Here is a 27557-nt window from a genome sequence, read left to right on the forward strand (position 1 = left end):
TTCTCTGAAGGTGACTCAGGAAGGGTAAGGGAGTTCATATCCCACATCCTAGACAAGAGCTTGAGTGCCATGACATATGGACTCTCTAAGCTTTCTTGGAGAAATTTTCTGGATAGTTGAACAAGCTCACTAAGAAAGACAACTTTCTCTTTTTCTCATTTCATTAAAAAGACGACTGCAGGCATTCACCATCTCGATTTTGGTTACTCGCGTATTCATATTATGCTTTAAATATAAAATGTGCATGCTCTTGGCCATGAGTGCAAACAGGATGTCCTGAGCAACATTTTTTTTCTGCTCCCTATAGCTGGTGCCTTTGTGTGTTTGTGTGTGTGTGTCTGTGTGTGTACATAAAATTTGTCAAAAGGATGCTTCGATGGCCTTGGGTCACAGGTTTGTATTTGCCAGATGAATGACTGTGACACCCTCAGTTTGTGAATTCCATGCCTGTATATATTTGTATAATGGACTAAGTGAGGGCTCCTGTCACCCCAGATCTGAGCAAAGAAAAATGGTCCTAGGAAACTCAGTCCCTTTGACACAGACATGGCAAACCCAAGGAGCCACACAGGTCAGTCAGCTGACACAAGGAGTGGAGTAACAGGCGCAGTGCAGCAGGGAGACGTGCCCCATCTGACTTGGATGGCTGGTCATTGCCAGGTGACACACACAGGCCCGGGGATGACACATATTCTAGAGTCCTGCAGGAAGCTAGAGATCTCAGACAAGGAATCTCCCAACCTTTAAAACCCTGTGCAGAGCGAAAAACTATGTCTGTGGAAGGAATGTGGCTTGAAGGCTACAAGTTTGTGACTTCTGCCTGGTATCATTAACAGAGGACAGATGTCCTCTACCGGGAGGTCCAGTCTCCAATCCAGACATAGAACTATTTTCTGAGTTTGGCTTAGTGATGAAATATATATATATATAAATCTTTTCTCTGTTCGCAGTTGTGGTTTCCAGTCTAGTCAGGGAGCTAACACAGCAGAACTGTTGACTAGCAGAGCCTAGAGTGGTATGAATAAAGCCGTGTGGCCCGGCAGTGAGGGAGGGTGCAGCATTTGCCCTCAGCTTTGATTGGGGTGTGGTGCGGCTTCTTTCTTCTTGAACTGTAGAGTCCTGGTCTGTAACATGCAGAGTTAATTGCGACATTAGAAACAAAACACACAAAGCATAGATTACAGTGCCCGACACCTCATAGGAACTCAATATGTGGAAACTGATTATCACTGTGCTTGTTATTTTCTGATGATTATTTTTATCAGCGTAGCTTATGTCAATGGACAGGAGTGATAGCTAAACAGCTGTGGAATCACCCAGTGCAGAAATGCTTATATTCATAATCTTCCAGGGCTCCCAAGCACGGTGTTTCTTAGATGCAAATACAATAGACGTGGAATTCTAAAGCCCCAATTAAGTGGAAAAGGTCGCTTGAGAGGTAACAATAGGCCAGAACCAAGCAACAACAAAAAAGCTACTTAGTTTGGCAACCTTTGTTCAGAAGAATCCTTCAAAAAAGCCCCCCTCGGAATCCTATGAATGGGGCCTGAACCAGCCTCCATCCTCTGCCTGTCACACACAGGGTTAATTGAATACTTGGGTTGGGGGTGGGCCCCCCTTTTGTGGCAGTCACTGGTCACAAAACAAAAACCAATTGCTAGGTTCAGAAAGGGCTTTCCAGCTTACACTCTGTGCTAAAATAAGCCCTCCAATTCTTCTTCCTGCTTGGCCAGGAGGAGGTGAGGAGAAAATTAAATCTTTCAAATACACAGAGTTTGCTGGAAAAGGTGAAAGTTTCATTGCAAATTCCTGATGGAATGCGGACTCTCGGTGGAAGCTTTGCTCCCTTTGTCTTCTGTGCCATGGGTGGGTGCATCGTGAGTTCCTGCAGCAGCGCGGGTGGGGGATGGGAATCTGTCCAACTGAAACCCCAGTCCCCCACCTCCCTGTCCCTTAAGTCCCCCAGTCTCCCCACCCACCCTCGTCCTCACCCCAAAATATTAGTCTGTATGCAGTAATTACATCTTGAGGACCTGGAGATTTTGGATTCCAGTGGAGGAATGCGGCGCTGAACACTGGTCCCCGAGTCCGCACCCTTGCGCTGGGAGGTGTCTTTAGTCACACATGGTTTCCCAGGTAAACACGCTTGAAAACAGTTCCAGGCGGGAATTGAATGAACACCTTACCCTTGCTTGTCATGAACCAGTTTGTTTAATTACACAAGCATAAAATTATAACACTGGAAAATATAAAACTGTAGCTAAAAATGTATAGTTCACCTAGCTTCTGCAAGCCCTTCACATGATATCTTTCCCAAATAGGATGTTTTCTTGGCCACTAAACATGTTTATTTTCTCTAATAGACAAACGGGCATAGTGAAAGATAAGGGCTCTTGTGATCTAACAACTGTCTGCAAGGATATTATGTGTTCTTAGCCAAATTGTTTAACTTCTTTGGGCCTCAGCTTCCTTCCTGTAAAATGTGTACGCCTATCTGAGGATTTAATCTGGGGATTAAATCTGAATTTTTTTCTGGTTTAATTTTTCTAAACACTCAGGCCAAAATTCAGATTAAATTCAATTGCTCTCATTAATATATTTGATTATTTATCCAATAAAATAATGGTAATAGGCACTTTTTGAACATGTAGGTGTGCAAAGCACTGCTCTAATTCACCTGCACATGGCATTGTTTTAATTCTCAGAGTGGTTTTGTACTTGGACACTTTTATTATTCTAGGTAGACAGACAGTGACACACTGGGCAAGTGAGGTTAAGCAGCAGGCCCAAGACCACAGAGTTAGCAAGAGACGAACCTCAGATTCAAAGTGAGTTCTGCTGACTTCCAAGCTTATGCATTGAGCAAGACCCTATCCGTCCTCAGTCTGTGCACGATAGTTCATGTAGAGGCAACGTTCACAGGCTCACTCCATTTTCGTGTCCTTTTCTCATTTCTCCTGGCTCAGCGTTTGGTTGGAGATCTACCTGGGAATGTTATAACCTCACGGAGGTTCTGGATGGACAGTCGGTTAACGAACTGGTATTTTATTTCTAAAGTAATCCTGCCCAGTTGCTGTCCACCTGGGAAAGAAGGGAGGGTCAACATGTCACAAAAATGTCTCAGAAATGCACCAGGAAGGCCCCACAAGCTGCTCTCGGGAAAGGTCCCTTGTGTCCAGGACTCTCTCTTGGTCTTTGAAGTGGTAGAATGGCGTCTTTCGGTATGTTCTGTAGGTGGATGTGTGCACCCAGGCCTGAAATCTCCATGCTGTGGAGTTCTAGTCACCAAGGAACAACAAATTTAGTTCTAGTCCACAAGGTCACAGAGGAGTGAGAACGGTAGGTGGCCTTTTCTAACCACCATCCAGACGCCTGGGTCTCCATCTTTCTTCCCACCATGGTGAGTGTCACCTTCAGGTGTGGACCATCAAGAGGCAGGAGACCTGGGTTCCCATCTTGGCCTCGCCATTTCCCAGTGACGTGACCCCTGTACCTATCCTCCTCCTATGCCCATCTCTCTGAGTGTGAGGTGGGAAAACAGAAAGGCAGATAAATAGTAAGGGAGAATTCCTGGTGTGACATAGGATATTGGTGATTTAGGAGATGTGGAGAGATTGGAGTTTTCTTTTCCTTCCTGCTCAAGGCACATTCTGAAGAGACTTCCACAGCAGGCATGAAGGGAGCCATTTAGAAAGAGAGATAGGCTACTGGGGTCAAGGGGAGGTTTGGATGCCAGGTTCTTGGTGGGATTCTGGGATGTGATCGCCGGTAGTATTAGTAATGGTGGCGGTGGTTATAGTAATAATAGCAGTAATACTTATTATAATTCCTGGATGTCCTTTTGCTTTACAAGGAATTTCTAATTCTCACAGATCTTATAAGGTAGGTAATTTATTTTTCCTATTCACAGATGAGGGACCTGGCACCTGGGGAAGTAACTTACACAACATTCAGGGCCACCAAGCGGAGCTGCTTGTTTTAGCCTAGACTGATGTAAGCCCAGTTTTGCCCTCAGCGGGTAGAGAGCTCTCTCCCAGCAAAGCCCAAGCCTCCCTTACCCCTGGGACCTGGTGCTGAGCCCCAGCCAGCAGACAGAGACGCTCTGGTAAATCGCCCCATTTCTTCCATCTCCCAGGGCAGTGGACTCACTGTAGATTGGGGCAAATGCTGTTGTTTTGCTTGTCTCTGTATTTCTATCTTCATTCTTCTCTCCACTCTTCTCCCCTCAGACACAGTAGTAGAGAAAGTAGTAGAAAAATATTGTATGCTACTTGATCTTATCTGAAAGGTTTTCTACAGTCCTACTGTAATGTTTGTGTGTAGAGAGGGAGGGAGGGGAAGAGGGTGCATTCTGAATTGTGTCTCTTGCAATCTGTTTCTGTTTTCTCCGCGTTCACCAATTGAAGGCAATCCTATTTTAAGAACAACTCAGTTTATCTCCCACTCTTCTGCATTTTGCACTGCCATCAGAGAGATTTTTTCTAAACATTCATGTGGATTACATAAATGTCTAATTGACAAGTCAGTATTAGCTGCCCATGACCTACCTGTAGGGCAACATCAAAGATGCTTAGGATGTCATGAGCAGCCCTCTACATTTGCTCCTCACCTGCCTGTCTAACCCGTGTTCTCTGCCTCCCTGCTCTCCCCACTCCACCCCACATGTAAACATGATCTCACCTCTGCAATGTCGATCTCACAGATACCATTTGCTTATCTGTAGTGGACATTTAATGTGACTCAAGGTATATCTGCTGAATCAATGCATAAAGTAACGGTAGCCAAACTGCACAATCCACAGTCCCACCATGGCAGCCTCTCAGCAGTCCCACCTGCAGTGCTTTCTTCACCCATCCCTATCATACGCTTCAGCCTAGAGGATTCCCAGTTGTCCTTCAAGGCTCAACTCAAAGTTTCCTCTTCTTCTCTGAAGTTTTTCTGTCTTATCTTCCCCCAAATAGGGTTAGCAATTTACTCTCCTTGGGGCTCATTTTCTCAGAAGCAGAAGTAGTAGTAAGGAAGCCAACCAGGTGCATTCTTGGGGAATCCTGGGGATTCTAGTGAGTCTCTCGTGTTGTTCTCCAGGATCCTCTAGAAGAAATACTTTGATTCCTCATTCTGTGGGCTATGCAAAGTCTTCTGCTAGAGGTTGTAGGACTATGGCATTGAACAAGGCATGGACCCTCCCCTCAGGTGTTTATCATAAAGGAGGTATAATAGATATATGCCATTGACTAAAACGCAGCCATTTGAAAAGTACTATTGTAGCTTAGAGAAAGGTACCCCTTCCTCTGCAGGAAAATCAGGGAAGACACTAAGAAGCAACAGCATTTAGTCCTGACCTAAAAAATGAATATGTTTTAATAGGCAGTTTATGGGGCAGCTGGGGTGATGGGGAAGTCATCTGGAGCTAGAGAAGCCAGGTAAGAGAGATGCAGTTTGATCATAGGTGACAGTTGAGCAGGGAGTGAGAAGAGGGAAATTTTATGTCAGGTGAATACCCTTTGGAATCCATGTTTTTCAAATAGCCTGAGATCCTAAGAAATGACTGAGTATTGAACAGACCTTAAGGATTTAAAAATGTTCAACACAAACACATCCGTTAAACAGGAGTAAGATCCACCTAGATGCACATGAACATTTATCATTCCAAATATTTTAACTTGACACTATGCTGATAATCCCTAATTAAGACATTGGCCAATAGTTAAATAAAAGATATATAAAATGGGAAATTAAAGGCCGATACCGACACAGGGCACTGACTGAGTTGATCAGTTAAGTTCATGTGGACATTATTTAACATCCATTCAGAATGCTTTCATTATTCAAATTATTGTACATAGACTCTAAACCGGAGAGTGGTGTACCTATAGACTGGATCACCACCATCTGTGACAGGCACTGAGTGTATGGCACAGAGCAAAAGAGCTGTGGACTCTGCTCAGGAAATCTGGAAACTCGTTATGCATTTGATGTGCATGTGTGCCCCTGTATGGGTGTGGCCTGGATTCCTCTGGAAGAACTGTTGGCAGCCCCCTGCATAGACTCTCTGCAGGTGAGCATGGACAGTCATCACAGAGACTCACTTGTGTCCTGGGAGCTACCACCAAACAGGGGGGCAGAGCCCCGGGTGGATTGGAGCTTTGGAAAGGTCCTGATCATCCCCAGACTCAGGTTTTCCATTCAAGAAAACTTAGCTCAGAAGGTCATGGAGAAATTTCACGAGACAGTACCTATAATGTCCAAGACAGCGCCATGTGGGGTGGCATCCAGCAGGCTTTCCCTGAGTATCAGTCTCCTTCCTCCTCCTCTGTCCCCAGATGATGGAGTAGAGATTTAGTAACAACTTTTTCGTAGCAATGAGGTCCAGCAACAATTCCAGATCCAATTTTTCTCCTGGTTTGGGAACTTGGAGATCATTGTGTAGTGGGTGCTGATGACTTTACCCTTGAATGGATCCAGTTCTTCTTAAGAGCACCCCTGTTGCTAAGCCACAGTTACAATCCCAGGGTGCGAACACATCCCCATTCCATAGACAGCCTTTGTCTCATTTTGTCTGCCAGGGTCAGGATTGCCAAGAGATTTCCCTGGTATAGCCTCTAGGAGCCCAGGCCACTCTGATTACCATGCAACTGTTCCTTTATTTTGCAAGAAAATCCTGCCTTCCAGGGATGGAGCTGAGAAGAAGGAATGGACAATGAGGGCTGGTTAGATACTCCTAGCTGAAGAGCTGTACTTGGCTCAGGCTAGCTGGTGTCTGTCATTCCCAGACACACAGGGAGAGGAGGCACCTAATCTGCGGGAGTCCTTTGGGGGAGCTGTACACACAGGAGGCCCTGGGCTCCGGCTTCATGGGCAGAGTTTGCACAGCCAGCAATTTTCCAGCCGCAGCCAGTAGAACCACCAGCAAGCATTTAGAAAATGGAGGGTAAGGCAAACCTGCCTTTCTCCAGTGGGTTGTAGGGAGACTCCAGTCATGCCTCAGGCATGAACTCCAGAGAGCAGCCTAAGCCCAGCCTGACCACATCCTCCACAGGCTTCTCCACTACCTGGTTCCAGGCTGAAGTTCTAATACTGGTAATTTCATGCCATAATTATTCTCTCACTGGACCCCTTCTCCATTGGGCAAGGAGACCCTTCAGGGAGGGATTGTGCCTTATTCATCTTTGTGCTCTGCCTAAGACCGCAGAAATCAGGGAGGCTTCCCGATGAAGAAGCACACCCGTGTAGCAATTCCCCTCATTTATCACATCAGCTCCAAGCGGACCTCTTCTCACCAGGCCCCTGTGATTAAAACAACAACATCAAAAGCCCTGTGATATTGAACACTTATTCTTTAGTTTAAGTTAGCTTGAGACCCCATGCCTTTGCTCTGCCAGAACTTGCAGTTTCTTGCTAATGTCTGGTTTTCCCTGCACAGCCAGCACTCCCCTGCCACAGGACCTTTGCACTTGCTATTTCCTCCACAAGAAATGCTGTTCCCATAGCTCCCTGCACTGGCCCTCTCCCACATCCTCTAGGACTCTGTTCAATGTCACTGTGTCGTAAGTCCTCCTGACCACCTTGTTGAAAACTGTAACTCCTGTGTTCCTCCATCCATACTCTATCCCACCTCCCTTTTAATTTGTATCCATAGCTCTTATTATTATCTAATTTGCAGTATGCTTTGCTCTTTATTTGTTTATAGTCTGTTTCCCCCTTTTAGACTGTAAGCTGCCTGAGCACAGGTATGCATGTGTGTTTTGTGCACTGTGAAATCTCCAGTGCCTAGAACAATATGTGACACACCATAAGCAGAAAGTAGATACCTGTTGAATGAGTGAGTAAACCATGGATTGAAAGCTTAACTAGTGAGTTTATCTGTTGGTCATTGCCAACACATGATGTGTCTTCTGTGGTCATAGAGCTCTTACCAGGTGTGACAGCTACTATATCTTGTCTGGATACAGCCCCAGTGACTGGCATAAACTGGCTTCTTGGAGATTGGCTCCCTTCCTCCAGGACTGGATTGGGAATTGCGAGGAAGCCTCAACACAGAAACAAAGGGTGGTGCTTGGGGTCCAGTTGGAGAGCCTGTGATGCCAGGAGGAAGGTGTGGGTTTTAAGGTCTGATGGATATGGTCTCTGTTCCCTTCTTTCACATCTGGATATGTTTCATCTGGCCAGTCTTTTAACTTTTTGAAGTTTTGAATTTTCCATCTGAATAATTAAAAAAGTCACTAATTCCTAGTTTACTGGGTTTCTGTAGATACTCAATAAATGGTTGTGGAACGGCTTGTAAGAAATTAAAAATATTTGTACAACTCCTAGCACATAGTAGGCACATCAAAATGGCATGTGGTATGATATGAATGGGGGCAATATTCTTACCTCCAATAGCTACAATCTCAAGAAGTGCCCCATGGTGACCAACAATGGGGAAAGGAAGGCAGTGTTCAGTGGACAATCCAGTTCCACTATTTACAAGCCACATGCTACCCTTCTCATGATCTGAACCCTGGGCCTCACCAGGAAGCAGGAGACAATGATCATAACCTTAGTTAGAAGGTGTTTTGATGATCAGATGGAAACCCAGGCACAGCATGTCTGCAGTAAACATTTCATCTTCCTTTCGTATATTCCCACTCATCTCAGTGCCTCCAAAATTTCTACCCATGTTTTCTTATTATTTAGATTTTCAAAAAAATTTTTTTTGTGTGTGTCTGTGAATCAGTTACTATTGCAGGGTACTAGGCCTTATGAAGAAGACAGTGAGCACCAGTATTCAAATATTTAGACGGGCAAAGTAAGACATTTATTCAAATGGTTACCAGATCAGGCACCTCTTGTCAGTACTAGACCGCTATGATAAATATCATGGGGCCTAGGGGGAGGACAGCCAGTTCTTCCTATATAGAAAAAAGGAAGCTTAAAAGGAAGTGAGTTCACAAGGCACAGAAATGCATGGAGAAATTCTAAATGCAAATTAGTAAGTGAAAGAAGCCAACCTAAAAGGCTACAGTATGATTCCAACTATGTGACATTCTGGAAAAGGCAAAGCTATGGAGACAGTAAAAAGATTAGTGGTTGCCAGGAGCTAGGGAGAGGAAAGAATGCATAGGTGGAACACGGAAGGGTTTTAGGGCAGTGAAACTACTCTGTATGATACTGTAATGGTGGATACATGTCGTACATTTGTCCAAACCCATAATACTGTAAAACACAAACAGTGAACCCTCATATAAAATGCGGACTTTAATGATAACGTGCCAGTATTGGTTCATCAAGTGTAACAAATAAAACAAGCTTAAGTAATATGTGAATAGGGGAGACAGTGTTGGAGGAAGAAAGAGAGCAACATTGAATTCTGTACTAATCTATTATTTTACTGATGTATAGTGATTATACATATTTATGTATAATATGTGATATTTGGTTATATGCATACCATGTACGATGATCAAATCACTATGCTTAGAGTATCACCTCCAATACTTATTTCTTTGTGTGGAAAACATTTAAACCTAATCTTCTAGCTATTTTAAGATCTACAATAAATTATTGTTAACTGTAGTCACCCTTCCATGCTGTAGAACACTAGAACTTATTCCTCCTATATAACTGTATATTTGTATCCATTGACTTACGTCTCTTCCTTTCCTCTCTGTGGTATCATTCAGCCCTTTACCTCTGTGAGATCTAGTTTTTGGCTTGTACATATAAATAAAAACACGTGGTATTTGTCTTTCTGTGACTGGCTTATTCCACTTAAAATAATGACCTCTAGTTTATCCACGTTGTTGCGAATGACAGGAGTTCATTCTTCTGAATGGCTGAATAGAATTCCATTATGTATATATACACCACATTTTCTTTATCCATTCATCCACTCATGGACACTTAGAATGATTCCATATCTTGACTATTGTGATTAGTGCTGAAATGAACATGGGGTGCAGTATTCCTTTGATACTTATTTTCTTTTCTTTGGATTAATACTCAGTAGTGGGATTGCTGAATCATATGATATCTCTATTAGCTTTTCTTTAGACTCTCCCCTACTTTTTTTTAATTGCTGTACTAATTTATATTCATATCACTCATTTATAAGAGTTTCCTTTTCTCCACACCTTTGCCAGTATTTGTTATATTTTGTCTTTTTTATAATAACCATTCTATATGGATTGAGATTATATTTGTTTGTGGGTTTGATTTGCATTTCCCTGATAATTAGTCATGTTGAACATTTAAAAATAATATCTATTGGCCATTTGTCTATCTTCTTTTGAGTAATGTCCACACAGATCCTTTGCCCATTTTGAATGGATTAACTGTTTTTGATGTGAGTTGTTTTAGTTCCTTGTACATTTTAGATATTGATCCCCTGTCAGGTGAATAGTCTGCGAATATTTTCTCCCATTCTACAGGTAGTCTCTTCACTCTGTTGATTGTTTACTGTGCAGAAGCGTTTTACTTTAGTATATTCAGTATATTCCCATTTGTCTATTTGTTCATTGTTGGTGTATAGCAGTGCTATTGATTTTGTAGCCTGTGCATTTATTGAAATTATTTATGAAATCCAGGAGTCTTTTGGGAGAGTCGTTATAGTTTTCTAGATACACAGTCATATCTTTGGCAAACAGTGATTGATTTTCTCTTTTCTAATTTGGATGCTCTTTCTTTCTTTTTCTTGCTTGATTGCTCTGTGTAAGACTTCCAGTACTACGTTAAATAGAAGAAGTGAAAGCAGCCATTCTTGTTTTGTTCTAATTCTTAGGGGGAATGCTTTCACCTTTTCTCTATTCAGTGTGATGTTGGCTGTGGGTCTGTCATACATGGCTTTTATTGTTTTGACATATGTTCCTTCTATGCCTGCCTACAGTGTTAAGAGTTTTTATGATAATGGTATGATGGGTTTTAGTGAGTGCTTTTTCTGTGTCTATTGAGCTGATCATATTTTTTGTTTGTTTTTAATTTGGTTTTTGTGGTGAATTACATTTACTGATTTGCATATGGTAAACCATCCTTGCATCCCTGGGGTTAAACTCACTTGATCGTAGTGTAATATATTTTGTGTTCTGTTTGTTGAAGATTTTTGCATCTATGTTCATGAAGGATGTTGGCCTGTAGTTTTTTATTTTGTTATTTCCTTCCCTGGTTTTGATAGTAGGGTGATACTGGCTTCACAGAATGAGTTAGAATGGGTTCCCTCTTTCTCAGTCTTTTGGAGTAGTTTCAGTAGGAATGGTACCAATTCTTATTTGAATGTCTGGTAGAATTTGGCTGGAATTCATCTGGCCCTGGTCTTTATTGTTGGCATTTTTTATACTGATTTAACCTCAGTGCTTGTTACTGGCTGTTCAGGATTTGTGCTTCTTCCTGATTCAAGCTAGGAGTGTTGTGTCTTTCCAAGAATGTATCTATTTTTTTAGACTTTCTAGTTTAGGTGCATAGAGGTCTTTATAGTAGTCTCAAATGATCTTTTGTATTTCTGTGGTTATCAGTTGTAATGTGTTCATTTTCATTTCTAATTGAGCTTGCTTGAATCTTCCCCCTTCCTTTCATGGTTAATCTAGCTAGTGATGCATTGACTGGTTTCTCATTTCAAAAAACCAACTTTTTGTTTCATTGATGCTTTATATTTTTTTGTTTCAACTTTATTCAATTCTTCTCTTACTTTGTTATTTATTTTCTTCCGCTAGCTTTGGGTTTTGTTTGTTCATGTTTCTCTAGTTTCTTGAGGTATGACATTAGGTTTTCAATTTCTGATTTTTCAGACTTTCTGATATAGGTTCTTAGCACTATTAACTTTCCTCTTAGCACTGCTTTTGCTGTACACTGAAGAGATTGATAACTTATGACACTATTGTCAATCATTTTGAAGAAGTTTTACATTTTCAACTTGATTTTAGCCCAAAAATCATTCAGGAGCATATTGTTTAATTTCCATGTATTTGTATAGTTTTAGGAGTTCCTTTTGGAATTGATTTCTGTCTGTATTCCACTGTGCACTGAGAAGATACTTGATGTAATTTTGATATTTAAAAATGTATTCAGACTTCTGTAGCCTATTATATGGTATATCTTGGAGAATGCTCCATGTGCTGATGAGAAGAACATATATTCTGCAATTCTAGGGTAGAATATCTGTAAATATCTATTAGGTCCTGTTGGTCTAGATTGCAGTTTAAGTCCAGTGTTTTTTTTAACTTTTTTTTTTTAACTTTTTTTTAACTTTCTGCCTTGATAATCTGTCTGGTGCTATTAGTGAAGTGTTGAAGTTCCCCACAATTATTGTGTTCCTGTTTTTCTCATTTCTTAGGTCTAATAGAAATTGTTGTATAGATTTGGAAGCTTCAGAGTTAGGTGCATATGTATTTATGACATTTTATTAAGCCTTTATTATTACATAATGACCTTCTTTGTCTTTTGTATTAGTTTGTTCTCACATTGTTATAAAGAACTACCTGAAACTGAGTAATTTATGAAGAAAAGATGTTTAATTAACTCACAGCTCCACAGACTGTATAGAAAGTGTGGCTCCGGAGACCTTAGAAAACTTACAATCATGATGGAAGGCAAAGAGGAAGGAGGCAAATCTTCACACAGTGGTTCAGGAGAGAGAGTGTGAAGGGGGATGTGCTACACTTTTAAACAACCAGATGCCATGATAATACACTCACTATCATGAGAACAGCAAGGTGGAAGTTCGCCCGCATGATTCAATTACCTCAAACCAGGCCCCTCCTCCAACACTGAGGATTACAATTAGACATGAGATTTGTGTGGGGACGCAGAGCCAAACCATATCATCTTTTCTTTTTGCTATTGTTGCTTTAAGGCTGTTTCATCTGACACAATGATAGCTACTTCTACATGCTTTTGCTTCCCATTTGGGTCGACAATTTTTTTTTTTACCATCCCTTTACCTTAAGTGTATAAGAATCTTTACATGTTAGATAAGTTTCATAAAGACAGCAGATATTTGGTTTGTAATTGTTTTATCCATTCTGCAAATCTGTGTCTTTTAGGTGGAGTAGATTATTTATATTCAGTAATAATAAAGAAATGAGAGATACTGTTCCAGTTATGTTGATTGTTACCTAGATACTTTGTTTTCTTCATTGCTTACTGATTCTGTGAGGATTATGCTTTCAAGTATTCTATTTTGGTGCATATTGAACTTTTGTTTCAATATTTAGAACTCATTTTAGCATTTATTTTAGGGCTCGTTTGGAAGTGATGAATTCTCCTCAGCATTTTCTTATTTAAAAAAAGACTTTATTTCTCCTTCATTTATGAAACTTAGTTTTGCTGTATACAAAATTATTGACTGACAATTATTCTGTATAAGGAGGCTAAAGCTAGGACCCCAATCCCTTCTAGTTTGTAAGGTTTCTGCTAAGAAGTCTGTCGTTAGTCTGATAGGTTTTCCTTTGTATGCTGTTAGTCTGATAGATTTTCCTCTACAGAACACCTGATGCTTACTGCTCTTAAAATTCTTTCCGTTACGTTGACTTTAGCTAGCCTGATGATTATTTGTCTTGGTGATGTTATTTTTGCAATGAATCTTCCAGGAATTATTTGAGCTTCTTGTATTTGGATGTCTACATCTCTAGCAAAGCCAGGGAAGTTTTCCTCCATTATCTCTCAAATATATTTTCCAAACTTTTGCTTTCTCTTCTCCCTCAGGAGCACTAATGATGCTTAGGTTTGGCTTTTTTACATAATCTTGTATTTCTCTTAGAACCAATGTTCAATTCTTTTAATTTTTTTTTGTTTATTTTTATTTGATTGGGCTAATTTGAAAGCCTTAGCTTTGAGTTCTGAAATTCTCTCTTCTACTTGGTGTAGTTTATTGTTTAAACTTTCTGTTGCATTTTGTAATTCCCTAAATGTGTCTTTCATTTCCTGGAGATCTGATTGTTTTTTCTTCAAAATATCTATCTCTTTGGAAAATATTTCATTCATTGGTTTTTGAAACTGGTTTTTGAAATTTTTATGTATGTGCATTTTTTAATCTTTCTCTTGTATTTCCTTGAGTAGCTTATTAATTAACCTTTTGAATTCTTTATCTGGCATTTTATCTTGGCTTGGATCCATTGCTGGAGAGCTGGTGTGATATTTTGGAGGTAGGATAGTACCTTGTTTTGTCGTGTTGCCAAAATTATCTTTCTGATTCCTTCTCATTTGGGTAAACTATTTCTTCTAATTATTTTAAAATTAATTTTTTATTCAACAGTGTTTTTTAATTTCTTTTTTTCCTTGAGAGTGTGACTTTAATGCTTTTAGTTTGTTGTAGCCTAATTTGGCTCTTGGTGCTTCCAGTGGTAAAGTTTCTGTATGACTTTTTTGTTGTAAAGAGTCTTTGTATGATGGCTTTCTCAGATGCTGGTTATGGTAGCAATGTGCTCAGTGTGTGAGCAGGTTCATCATCTCCTGCAGGGTTTGAATGACAGAAGTCTCTTGAAGCTTATCTTTTCCCCAGTGGTGTACAATTTTTATTTACTTGTTTTTTCCCTAGTATTTTATTTACCAGATTGAATAGTTCAGGCTTCAGACCAGTAGTGTAGCTGTCCATGAGTAAACACTAGCTGTGGCTAACACAGGTGGGTAAATGCAATACCCAGTGATGGGTGGAGGTCCCAGCCCTGACAGAGGCAGCTGCAGGAGCTCTCGATGAAATACACTGAGGTCTTTTCAGGGGAATGGTAGGGAGCCACTTCAGCTCCTCTGCCAGGCCAGCAGGAAAGCAATCCACCTTCCAGTCACACTCCTAACCTAGTGTTCCAGCAATTCAGGTCAGACAGCCATCTCCTTTCATCTGAAGGAATGTTGATTTTTGATGTAGAAAAGGATGGTGACTCTACCGCTTGTGCAAGCCTGAACCTGGAGAACACTTTTCCTGTGGAGATGCAGTCACCCTGAGGTGTTCCAGAAAGGCTGACTACAGGTACACCCAAACTGAGCTCTCAAGGGAGAAGCCCCAGTTTGGACTGCCGTGGTGGATGAGGGGGAGTAGAAGTCCCCTTCTCCAATATTCTTCATGAGCACCAGTGCTGCCCGACGGGTAGAATAGAACTTCAGACATTCCCCCCTGAGCCCAGCACCACTGCTTCGACTTTGCTAAAAGAAATTTCCACAAATGGAAAGTTCTAGGACTCAAGCCCTGCCGTCTGAATTTTTTTTTCCCACAGGGTTCTCCCTTGATATGGTGCACTTCCCTTTCCCATAGGAGTAGGAGTCCCTGAGGGCCAGGCTACTGTGAATCCTGCTGCTTCTCTGGGTCTGTCCCCTCAGTGGGTTTGCTGTACTGCAGGTTTGCACTGGGGAATGTGTGCAAAGGATCCAGTGATATGACCTGTCCTCAGGTCTCCTGGCAGAGGGTGCAAGCCCCAGCTCTGGCAGGGATGTCAGGGGAGTTACATAAACTCTGTGAGATTCCTTGGTTATAAATAGTCTTAGTATGTTGGTTCTCTCAAATGCCGGTTGTAGTAGTAATGAACTGGTCACACGGACAGACTCAGGACCTCTTGGTTAGCCAGAGTGGTTCAGGCAATGGTGATAGCTGAGGATACACGCAAGATTTTTTTCTTCATGGATGCTGCGTCGTTTTGCCTGCAGATGCTATAATGGACTGTGTCAGTTGGCCTCCAGCCAGGAGGTGGCACTTACAAAAGAGCATCAGCTGTAGTGATAGTGGTGGTATTTGTGTTTGCCTTATGTTACCCAGGGGAGGTACTCTGATGTCTCATGCAACGACTGGGGCCATAGAGCTCCCCAGAGTTTCTGTCCTTTGTGTTACACTACCAGCGTGGATGGAAAAGTAAAACCAGATGCGGAATGGGTCAGGGACGTCTGTATTCTGGCTGTCCACATGAAGGTGCAAGCAGCGGCCCCAGTGGGAATCAGAGGGCAATTTCCTGGCCACTGGGGTAATGCTCCAGGTGGGAGAGCAGTTGCCTCTGCTGTACAAAAGGGTCTGCACAAGAAGTGGGGAGAAGTAGGTGGGAGTAAGCCCTACCCAGCCTCCATGCACCTAGCAAAGCAGGTCTTACATTCATGGTGTTCCACTAGCAAGAGCTAGCTAGACTCCAGGCAGTCTATGCTCAGAACTCAAAACAGCCCCAGTCCATAAGGCTTCCCTGCCAGGAAAGAAACTGACTTTCAGACCATGCCTCTCCCTATCTGCTTTCAAAGCTGGGGCCACAAGCTCCTGTATTTGTGGCTGCAGCACACTTGCCATTCATCCCTTGGTTCTGGCAAAGGGGTTCCTTCTCCACTTTATATCATATAACGAATCTCAGTTGGGAGTTTCTCTCAACTTCAAAGAAGGACAATTTGACTTCCTCTTTTCCAATTTGGATGCCTTTTATTTCTTTCTCTTGTCTGATTGCTTTGCTTAGGAGTCCCATTACTGTGTTAAATAGGAGTGGTGAGAGTGGACATCATTGTCTTGTTCCAGTTCTCAGTGGAAAGACTCAACTTTTCTTTATTCAGTATAATGTTAGCTGTGGTTTTGTCATATATGACCTTTATTGTGTCATGTTCCTTTTATGAGTAATTTGTTGAGAGTGTTTTATCATGAGACATGTTGAATTCTATCAAAGGCTTTTCCTGCATCTATTAAGATAATTATATGTTTTTTTCCTTCATTCTGTTGATGTGATGTATCACATTTATTGACTTGTGTGTGTTGACCAGCTTTGTAACCTGGCATAAACCCTAATCATCATCGTATATTTTCTTTTCAATGTGTTGTTGGATTTAGTTTGCTAGTATTTTGTCGTAGCTGTATTCAAGGATATTGGCTTATAGCTTTCTATTTTGGTTATGCCCTTGTCTGGTTTTGGTATCACAGTAATACTGGCCTCATAGAATGAGTTATGAAGAATTCCCTCATTTTTATTTTTTTGAAATATTCTGAGAAGAGCTGGTTTTAGTTCTTCTTTATAAGTTTTGTAGAATTCGGCAGAAAATCCATGTGGTCCTGTGCTTTTCTTTGTTGGTGGACGTTTCATTGCTAGTTGATATGGTTTGACCCTGTGTCCTCATCCATATCTGATTTGTAGCTCCCATAATTCCCACTTGTGGGAGGTACCCAGTGGGAGATAATTGAATCATGGGGGCAGGTCTTTCCCATGGTTTTCTCATGATAGTGAATAAGTCTCATGAGGTCTGATGGTTTTATAAGGTGGAGTTTCCCTGTACAAGCTCTTTCTTTGCCTGCCGCCATCCACATAAGATGTGACTTGCTCCTCCTTGCCTTCTGCCATGATTGTGAGGCTTCCCCAGCCATGTGGAATTGTGAGTTTTCCATTAAACCTTTTCCCTTTGTAAATTGTCCAGTCTTGGGTATGTCTTTATCAGCACTGTGAGAAGAGACCAATACACTGATTCAATCCTGTTACTCAGTATTAGACTGTTCGGTTTTCTATTTCTTTTTGATTCAGTTTTGGCATGTTGTATGTATGAATTTATCCATTTCCCCTAAGTTTCCCAAATTTTTAGCATACAATTGTTCATAATAGTTTCTAATGATTCTTTGTGTTTCTGTGGAATCAGTGTAAATGTGCCTTTTTTTTGTTTCTGATTTCATTTATTTGACTTTATTCATTGGTTCAGCTAGCTTGCAGTTTCTGGTTTTATCTATCTTTAAAAAAAAGCTTTTCATTTTATTGATTATTTGCTTTTGTTTTTTTTTTTTAAGTCTGTATTCATTTAGCTATTCTCTGATTTTTATCATTTCTTTTCTTCTACTAATTTTGGGTTTGATTTGTTCATGCTGTTTAAGTTGCTTGAGGTATGTGGTTATGTTATTTATAATGAAATCTTTCCACCTTTTTGATGTAGGCATTTATTGCTATAAATTTGCCTTTTAGCACTACTTTTTTTTTTATATCCCATGAATTTTGGTAAATCTTGTTTCAATTTTTATTTGTTTCCACAAATTTTTTTGATTGTTTTCTCAAATTTTCTATTGAGTCAATGGTCACTCAAGAGCATCTTGTTTAATTTCTACATGATTGTTCAGTTTCCCAAGATCCTCTTGTTATTGATTTCTAGTTTTATTCCATTGTGGTTTGAGAATGCCCTTTTTTTTTTTTTTGAGACAGTGTCTCATTCTGTCACCCAGGTTAGAGTGCAGTGTTGCGATCTCAACTCACTGCAACCTCTGCCTTCCCAGGTTCAAGCGATTCTCCAGCCTCAGCCCCCCAAGTAGTCAGGACTGTAGGCATGTGCTACCATGCCCAGCTAATTTTTGTATTTCTGTAGAGATTTTACCATGTTGCCCAGGCTGGTCTCAAACTCCTGAACTCAAAGCCGTCTGCCCATCTAGGTCTTCTAAAATGCTGGGATCACAGGCATGAGCCACTGTGCACAGCCCTGAGAAGATACTTGATATTACTTTGATTTCTAAAAATTTGTTGAAATTTGTTGTTTTACCGACTGAATGGTCTATCCTGTAGAATTTTTCATGTGCTAATGAGAAGAATATACATTCTGTAGTTGTTAGATAAAGTGTTCTATAAATGTCTGTTAGGTTTATTTCGTTTCTAGTGCAAGTTAAACCTGATGCTTCTTTGCTGATTTTCTGTCTAAATAATCTGTCCAATGCTGAAAGTGGGTATTAAAGTCCCTATCTATTATTGTTTTAAGGTCTCTCTCTCTGTTTTTAGCTGTATTATAATAATATGTGCTTTATATGTTTGGGTACTCCAGTATTGGGCGCATATACATTTATAATTGCTGTATCCTCTTGCCAAATTGATCAGTTTATCATTATATCATGGCCTACTTTGTCTCTTTTTATGTTTTTTGACTTAAAGCCTATTTTTTCTGAAACAACTGTTGTTTCTTCTGTATACTTTTGGTTTGTGTTTTTGTAGAATATATTTTTTTCCATCCCCTTACCTTCAGTCTATGTGCATCTCTACAGATGAAGTTGGGTTTATCGTAGGCAGCATATAACGTGGTGTTTTTTTAATCATGCCATTCAGAAACTCTGTATTTTTTTAACTTTGGAATTTAAACTGTTTGCATTCAATATTGTTATTGGTTGGTGATGTCTTGCTTCTGTTATTTTGTTAATTTTCGCAATTTTTTTCCATTCCTTTTCATCTTCCTTCCATTTTTATTGTTTATCTTTATAATTTAGTATTCTTTTGTAGCAATAATGATTGGCTTTTTTTCTTTCTTATTTGTGTATCTGCTTTACCAGTGAATTCATATATTTGTGTGTTTTCATGATGGCAGATGTATTAGTCTGTTCTGACTCTGCTGATAAAGAAATAGCTGAAACTGGGTAAATTATAAAGATAATAAAGAAAAAGAGGTTTAGTGGACTCATAGTTCCACATGGCTGGGGAGGTCTCACAATCATGGTGGAAGGTGAAAGGCATGCCTTACATGGCAGCAGGCAAGAAAAAATGAGAGCCAAGTGAAAGAGGAAACCCCTTATAAAATTATCAGATCTCGTGAGACTTATTCACTACCATGAGAACAATATGGGGGAACCACACCCATGATTCAATTGTCTTCCACCAGGTCCCTCCCACAACATGTGGGAATTATGGGAGCTGCAATTCAATATGAGATATGAGTGTGGACACAACCAGACCACCATATCATTCCACCCTTGACCCCTCCCAAATCTCTTGCCCTCACATTTCAAAACCAATCATGCCTTCCCAAAAGTCTTCCAGAATCTTAACTCATTTCAGCATGAACGCAGAAGTCCACAGTCCAAAGTCTCATCTGAGACAAAGCAAGTCCCTTCTGCCTATGAGCCTGTAAAATCAAAAGAAAGTTAGTTACTTCCTAGATACAATGGAAGTACATGAATTGGATAAATATTCCCATTCTAACTGGGAGAAATTGGCCAAAACAAAGGCACTTAAGGCTCCATCCAAGTCCAAAATCCAGCAGGACAGCGAAATCTTAAAGCTCCAAAATGATCTCCTTTGACTCCATATCTCACATCCAGGTCACGCTGACGCAAGAGGTGGGTTTCTTTTTTTCTTTTTTTTTTTGAGACGGAGTCTTGCTCTATGGCCCAGGCTGGAGTGCAATGGCATGATCTCGGCTCACTGCAACCTCTGCCTTCCGGGTTCAAGGGATTCTCCTGTCTCAGCCTCCTGAGTAGCTGGGATTACAGGCACCCACCAACAGGCCTGGCTAATTTTTGTATTTTTAGTAGAGATGGGGGTTTCACCATGTTGATCAGGCTGGTCTCGAACTCCTGACCTCGTGATCCACCCACCTTGGCCTCCCAAAGTGCTGGGATTACAGATGTGAGCCATTGTGCCTGGCCAAGAGGTGGGTTTCAATGGCCTTGGGCAGCTTTGCCCTGTGGCTTTGCAGGGTACGGCCTCCTACCTGGTGGCTTTCACAGGCTGGTATTGAGTGTCTGGCTTTTCCAGGTGCATGGTGCAAGCTGTCAGTGGATCTACCATTCTGGGGTCTGGGAGATGGTGGCTCTCTTCTCACAGCTCCACTAGGCAGTGTTCCAATAGGGACTCTGTATGGGGGCTCCAACCCCCGCACATTTCCCTTCTGGACTGCCCTAGCAGAGGTTCTCCAAGAGGGCCCCACCCCTGCAGCACAAGTCTTCCTGGGCATCCAGGTGTTTCCTGAAATCTTGGTGGAGGTTCCCAAACGTCAGCTCTTGACTTCTTTGCACTCACAGGCTCAACTCCATGTGGAATCTGCCAGGGCTTGGGGCTTGAACCCTCTGAAGCCACAGCCTGAGCTGTATCTTGGCCCCTTTTAGCCATGGCTGGAGCAGCTGGGATACAGGGCATCAAGTCCCTAGACTGCACAGAACACGTGGGCCCTTGGCCTAGATGGGAGGGGCTGCCACAAATGTTTCTGACATGCCCTGGAGACATTTTCCCCATTGTATTGGTGATTAACATTTGGCTCCTTGTTACTATGCAAATTTCTGTAGCAGGCTGGAATTTCTCCCCAGAAAATGGGTTTTTCTTTTCCATTGCATCATTAGGCTGCAAATTTTCCAAACTTCTATGCTCTGCTTTCTTTTTAAAACTGAATGTTTTTAAGAGCACCCAAGTCACCTCTTGAATGCTTTGCTGCTTAGAAATTTCTTCTGTCAGATACCCTAAATCATCTCCCTCAAGTTCAAAGTTCCACAGATCTCTAGGGCAGAGGCAAAATGCAATCAGTCTCTTTGCTAAATCATAACAAGAGTCACCTTTACTCAAGTTCCCAACAAGTTCCTCATCTCCATCTGAGACCACCTCCACCTGGATTTCATTGTCCCATATCACTATCAGCATTTTGGTCAAAGCCATTCAACAAGTCTCTAGGAAGTTCCAAACCTTCCCACATTTCCCTGTCTTCTTCTGAGCCCTCCAAATTGTACTAACCTCTGACTGTTACATAGTTCCAAAGTCTCTTCCACATTTTTGGGTATTTTACAGCAGTGCCCCACTCCCAGTACCAATTTACTGTATTAGTCCGTTCTCACACTGTTGATAAAGATGTACTCGAAACTGGGTGATTAATAAAGAAAAAGAAGTTTAACGGACTCACAGTTCTACACGGCTAGGGAGTCCTCAGAATCCTGGCAGAAGGCAAAAGGTATGTATTACATGGTGGTAGGCAAGAGAGAATGAGAGCCAAGTGAAAGGGGAAACCCCTTATAAAACCATCAGATCTGGTGAGACTTACCACCACAAGAACAGTATGGGAGAAACTGCCCCCATGATTCAATTATCTCCCACCAGGTCTTTCCCACAACATGTGGGAATTATGGGGGCTACAATTCAAGATGAGATAGGGCAGTTGGTGGGGGGCACAGCCAAACCATCAGCAGATTTTGTGTTTTTGCTTCCAGATGTAGGTCTCCACTAAGCATTTCTTGCAGGGTTGGTCTAGTGGGAATGACTTATCTTTTTCTGCTTGTTTAGGAAAAACTTCATTTCCCTTTCACTTTTAAAGTATAGCTTTGCTTTTTTTTTTTTTTTTTTTTTTTTTTTTTTTTTTTTGCATAAGTTCTCTATGCCTTTACCCATTTCTTATTCTGGAACACCCAAAATTTAAATATTTGGCCACTTTGTGGTGTCCCATATGTCTTGCATTCTCTTTTCATTCTTTTTTATTGTTTTATTTTTATTTTTTGTCTGACTGAGTTATTTCAAGAGACTTGTCTTCAGGTTCAAAAATTTCTTCTGTTTGATGCAGTGTATTGTGCTTGATGCTCTTGATTGTATTTTAAAATTTTTCATTTATTGCATTCTTCAGTTCCAGGATTTTTTTTGTGTGTGTGTTTTTAAATGATTTCTATCTCTGCTGAACTTTCCATTCAAGTTATAATTTTCTTTCCAATTTATTTGCATTGTAATGTTTACGTGTGTTCCCTTTATTTTACCAATTTTTACTACCGTTATTTTGATATTTTTAGGCATTTTGTAGATTTCCTTTTCTTTGAGATATGTTACTGGAGAATTATTGTGTTTCTTTGGAGGTGTCATGTTTTCTTGCTTTTTATTTTTTGTGTCTTTATGTTGATATCGGCACATCTGGTGTACCAGTCATTTTGTCCAATGTTATGTATTGGATGAAAATCTTTCATAAGGAGAATTTTTTTATACAGATATATCTATAATGTGCATCGGGCAGGGTGCTTTCACTTGTACTCTGGGTAGTGTAGAAGTGTGGTCTCTGTATGATTTCTTTAACTGTAATCAACATCAGTGATGTCTGTGAATTCCTCAGTGGCTTAGGTGGCAGTTGTTATTGGAGGCTGTGGCAAGACTTTCCTGGGGACAGGGGCTCCAGGAGGGCTGGTCCTTGGGCACCAGTGATGTCATTGGTGGGTTGGGGGTGCCAGTCGTTGGGCCCCTGGGTGGTGTGTATGGCGTTGGTAGTGGCAGTGGTGGTGGTGGGCCAACCCATGGCTCCCATGTGGCTTGCACAGATGCCTGTGGTGGATGGCTTGTGGCTGGGCTGGTATCCAAGTCAGCTAAAGGTACATTCAGGTATGTGATCACCCTGCCACTGGAGGAGATGGCATTGCTGTCAGTGGCAGTGGTCCCTGGCAGTCAGCTCTCAAACTCTGGGGAGTACACACTTCCTTTGTCCCCAAGGCAGCCTCCTGCTGTGCTGCACCACCCATTTTCCGGAGTGTAGGACACTGTGCGGGTTAGAGTGCTGTTGCTCCAGCTGGGCCACTGTGTCTAGCTAGCATTGCAATGCTGCAGCCCTCTGGGTGGATGTAGGGGAATGTCAGTGGGGCTTAAGGTATGTGGGGCAGCAGGTGCTGTTGGTCACCAGGGCGGGATGTAGTCTGGTGTGGACTGGGCTCTCAGAATAGCATCATGTTGCGGTTACTTGGGTCTTGAGGGTGTTTGGCATCCAGTGCAAAGTCTCTCCCTGAGACAATGCCATCACATAGACTGCAGGCATCTTTCTACACCAGTCTAAGGGCCCACGAGGGCCAAGGGACTCACCTATGGCTAGGGTTGAAAGAGTCCTTGGTGCGAACGTGAACCACTAGGGAACTCTTGCTTACCACTTTTCCACAGTGGGGAGCTCCTTCTCTATATTTTTAAAATATGAAATGTTCCAAAAAATAAAATCAATTTTTTAAAAGGAAAGGTCATGGAGATGAGTTTATCAGAGTCAGACCTTTAATCTGGTAAGATTTAAATAGGTGGAGCTCAGAGACAGAATCCCCATCCCACGATCTCCGGGACCTGGCAGCAATGGAGCTTGGAATACACAGAGCTTTGACTTACTTTCGGGGAGATCCCAGGGGATCTTGGTCTCATGACTGTTTACTTTCTTTTGGATAGGGAAGAAGCCATGGGCTTAGACCGTTCTTTCATGAAACAAGATAAATAGGAAGCCCCAGCATCAATTTAGTATGCCTTGGGGAAGAGAGAAAAGGGTTTCAGATAGAACTTGCTTGAAGCCTGGGTTTGCTGCCTATTAGCTGTTTTTCTTTGAGCACATCACATAGTGTCTCTGGATGTATTTTGTAGCTTATATTTTACCAGAGTTTATTGGTAAAATGCAAATAATTATATTACTATCTACACATCAGAGGGAGTTGTGAATATTCAATTATATAACTTAGGGAAATGCCCAGAATAGTGTTGACACGTAGTCAACTACTAACATTTTCTTTTTCTTCTTTTCTTCCCTTTTGATAAACAGGAGAAAGAGTAAATAAGAGGAAGTTGCACTTTTTCAGGTGTCAGGCTGGAGGCAGCCACTTGAAGATGAGTCTACCTCTGCCTTAGGAGTGCCTGATGGCCTGCGCCATTCCATGTTATGTCTACTGATTTGCTCCCTGTATTCAATGATTATTTTTTTACTTAATTCGCTCTTACTGACCCTGAGAGTGACCATATTTTTAACCAAGTTGGTCTTCAGCCTCAAAACTTAGCTTTTTCCTTTTGTGGTCCCTGAATCCCATCACATGTCATGGTGGCTGTGAAGATGTTTGCCAAGCCTGCTGAGAAAGCTCATCTGTGGCATCCAAGAGCAGAGATTTCAACTCTAAACCCCTGTGACCTGCCTTTGGAATTATGGATACCCAGCACCGTTTTGAAATATCAGTGGACATCCAGTTTTTAAAAGCCCTCAGAGCTTCGGGAGACACCCCTTTATCTCTCTGGCATGTCAGAGAACCGATTCAACCCTTCTCATCTCCTCCTCCTTCCCTCTCTTGGGCAATCAGGATGTAGCAGCAACTCACCGTGCATGTTTTTACAGCTCTTCTCCAGTAATGCTGCCATTTCCACTGCAGACCACAGGATAAAAGGACCGCTTCACAGTGGCCCAGGATACCCTTTTAAATAGGAGGTAACTATTCAGTTTCTTAGTGGCCCATACATAAACTTGATTATGTTCTTCATTGCTCCAATATACTATTTGTTGGTTTGTTTTTTCCAGAGGGAGAAGAAAGTACTGCTTTGATCTAAAATTAAGCAAACGTTCTTCAATAAAACCACCATGGGACTTGACCACTAATGGTGACCAGCAGTGGCTTTGTCATGGCCCTGCCCACTGGCGGCAGGCACATGCCAGGGCCAGGGTAGGCTGCCGGCTGGTGAGCACGAATAGGTGGCTGGGGGAGCGCACGCAGTGGGAAGGGCAGATGGCTCCATTCTGATTTGTTAGCAAGCCGCTTCCCCGGAAGGGGCTTTCCCTTCAGTGAAGTCTGTGCCCCCAGCCTCAGCTGTCTTGGAGCAGATGTGTATAGTTAGAGATGGGGACCTTTTCACTGTAAATACTGCTCACATGTTCCTAGGCTGACTTTACTATGTGTAGAGCCTCTTCTCAAATATCCAGATCCCCTCTGTTGGGTACTACAGAACAGATGTTACCCTGCCTCCTATTACATTAATTTACGAACTTTACATATGCTGAGTTACGGACCCTAAGCTGTTGCATGTGCTTGGCTCTTATGTTCCAAAAAGTACATTTTTATGGTTTTGTGGAAACTGTGCTGTTCTACTGTTGCAGTCTGTGAGATTCTGATTTTTTTTTCTCATCAGCAATTATCCTTGTCCTGGAACATCAGAGCTTGAAGAAAGGGATTCTAGCAGCCCACCTCTCTCCTTCCTAAGCTAGATGATTAGAGGCTTAGAGAGAGGTGGTGGTTGCTCTGAGTTTACCAGATTCAGTGACAAACTCAAAGCCCAAACCCCTTCTAATTTCTAATCAATCTGGCAGCCTTCTTTTACCAAAAGTTGACTTTTGATAGTATAACTTTTATACACTGTGAGACAACATATTTTAAAAAACAGTTTAGAAAGGTTTAATTTTTTTTTTGAAAGAATTTCTAAGGTCAGGCACCATGGGTCATGCCTATAATCTCAACACTTTGAGGACCAAAGTGGGAGGATCATTTGAGGCCAAGATTTCAAGATCAGCTTGGGCAACATAGTGAGACTCTGTCTCTAAAAAATTAAAAAAAAAAAATAGCCAGGTGTGGTGGCGCATGCCTGTAGTCCCAACTACTTCAGAGGCTGAAGTGGGAGGATCCATTGAGCCTAGGAGGTGAAGATTGAGTAAGCCATGATTGCACCACTGCACTCCAGCCTGGATGACACAGATGTCAGAAAAAATTAGTTTTATTATTATTAGTTTATAATAATATTATGTTTAATATTAATATTATTCAATAATTTAATATTGTTTATTATTATTAGTTTTATTATTAGCAAAACTGAGTGGAAGGTACAGGGATTTTCCATATTCTTCCTGCCCCTCCAACAAACATGCCCTGTCTCCCTCATTATCAACATTTCTTCCCAGAGTGGTACACTTTTTATAATTGACGATCCTACACTGACACGTCATCATCATGATGAGTTCATAGTTGACACCAGGGTTCACTCTTGGGGTTGTACATTCCAGGCATTTGGACAAATGTATAATGACATGACTCCACCATTTTAGTATCATACAGACGAGTTTCACTGCCCTAAAATCTGTACTCCACTGATACTTATTCCTTCATCCCCCTGCTCCCTCAGCCCCTGACAACCACTGATCTTTTTATTGTCTCCATAGTTTGATCTTATTTAATATTTTTTGAGGTTGCACTGTTGCCCCAAGACATCATATGAGTACAGGGTTAACCACCTTAGCCAAGGGTAATTTGGTCTGGTGAGGTCTCCACCTTCAGGACAAAAGCATTTCAGAACCATCCTAACAATAGTGTTCCCATAAGTAACCAGACACTGTTTGTATCCATGGCAACATGGCTCCATGAGCACTGCTTCCGAGGAGCAGCTGCCCTTCCTGGGCACTGTCAAGAGTTGTTCTTCTCTGACATCCCCACCCTTCTTTACCTGGCACATACCCCAGCCCAGGCACCAGGCATCCAGGGCCTTCTATGGCTGTCTGGATGCATTCCTTCACAGCTGGAATGTGGTTGACTTGTTGGCTTCTGTTCCCAGCATAGTGAACAGTGGGCACTATAAGCCAGTAGGCACTCAACTGATGATTCTTCAATGAGATAATTGACGCCACTTTTAGGTCAGTCTTTCTTGTATGTTACACCTTCTGTTCTTCAACAGAACCCTACAATATCCCAGAACTTTGAGGTCTTATCTCGGGGTTTCTCAGATGTTGGAGTACCCAGGTATCACCTGCTGAGCCAGTTCCCTTGGACTCACCTGCAGGGGTTCTGAGTCAGTAAATCTGGGGTGGGCCCAGTACTTTGCATGTGAGCACAGACCCAGTTGTTTCTGAACCTGGTTGTCCAGGGACTGCTGCAGGAAGGAGCCAATAGGACTGCATTCCTTAGGGGCAGTGGGTCTCATCCATCCCTATCTATGGCAGTGACTACAGGCCATGCCCAGGCCACATGAGCACATGCTACTATAATTATTTTGTGGGATGAATGAGTTACAGAACTGGAGCCCTAAGACCTGAGTTCTAGTTGCAGCTCTGCCAGTTGCTGGCTGATTGAAACTGAACAAGCCACCTGCCTTCCCTGAGACTGTCTCTTCTCCTGTGAAATTAGGGCATTAGAATACATGAAGACCCCTTTATGTCCTTAATAACCTGTAAGTTTAAGAATCTAGGAAATC

The 27557-nt window shown here is 41.8% G+C and overlaps 1 pseudogene across 1 annotated transcript in view; it reads left to right on the forward strand.

Annotated features, from left to right (window-relative positions):
* Nucleotides 1-27557, forward strand: part of LOC115831530 — a 51891-nt pseudogene that overhangs the window by 12416 nt on the left and 11918 nt on the right. The window contains exon 2 of the transcript XR_004027031.1: nt 24166-24816. The product of XR_004027031.1 is annotated as an uncharacterized LOC115831530 (transcript). The remainder of the gene's footprint in view (nt 1-24165; nt 24817-27557) is intronic.

This window comes from Nomascus leucogenys, chromosome 19 (genome assembly GCF_006542625.1).
Source record: "Nomascus leucogenys isolate Asia chromosome 19, Asia_NLE_v1, whole genome shotgun sequence".
Lineage (NCBI taxonomy): Eukaryota > Metazoa > Chordata > Mammalia > Primates > Hylobatidae > Nomascus > Nomascus leucogenys.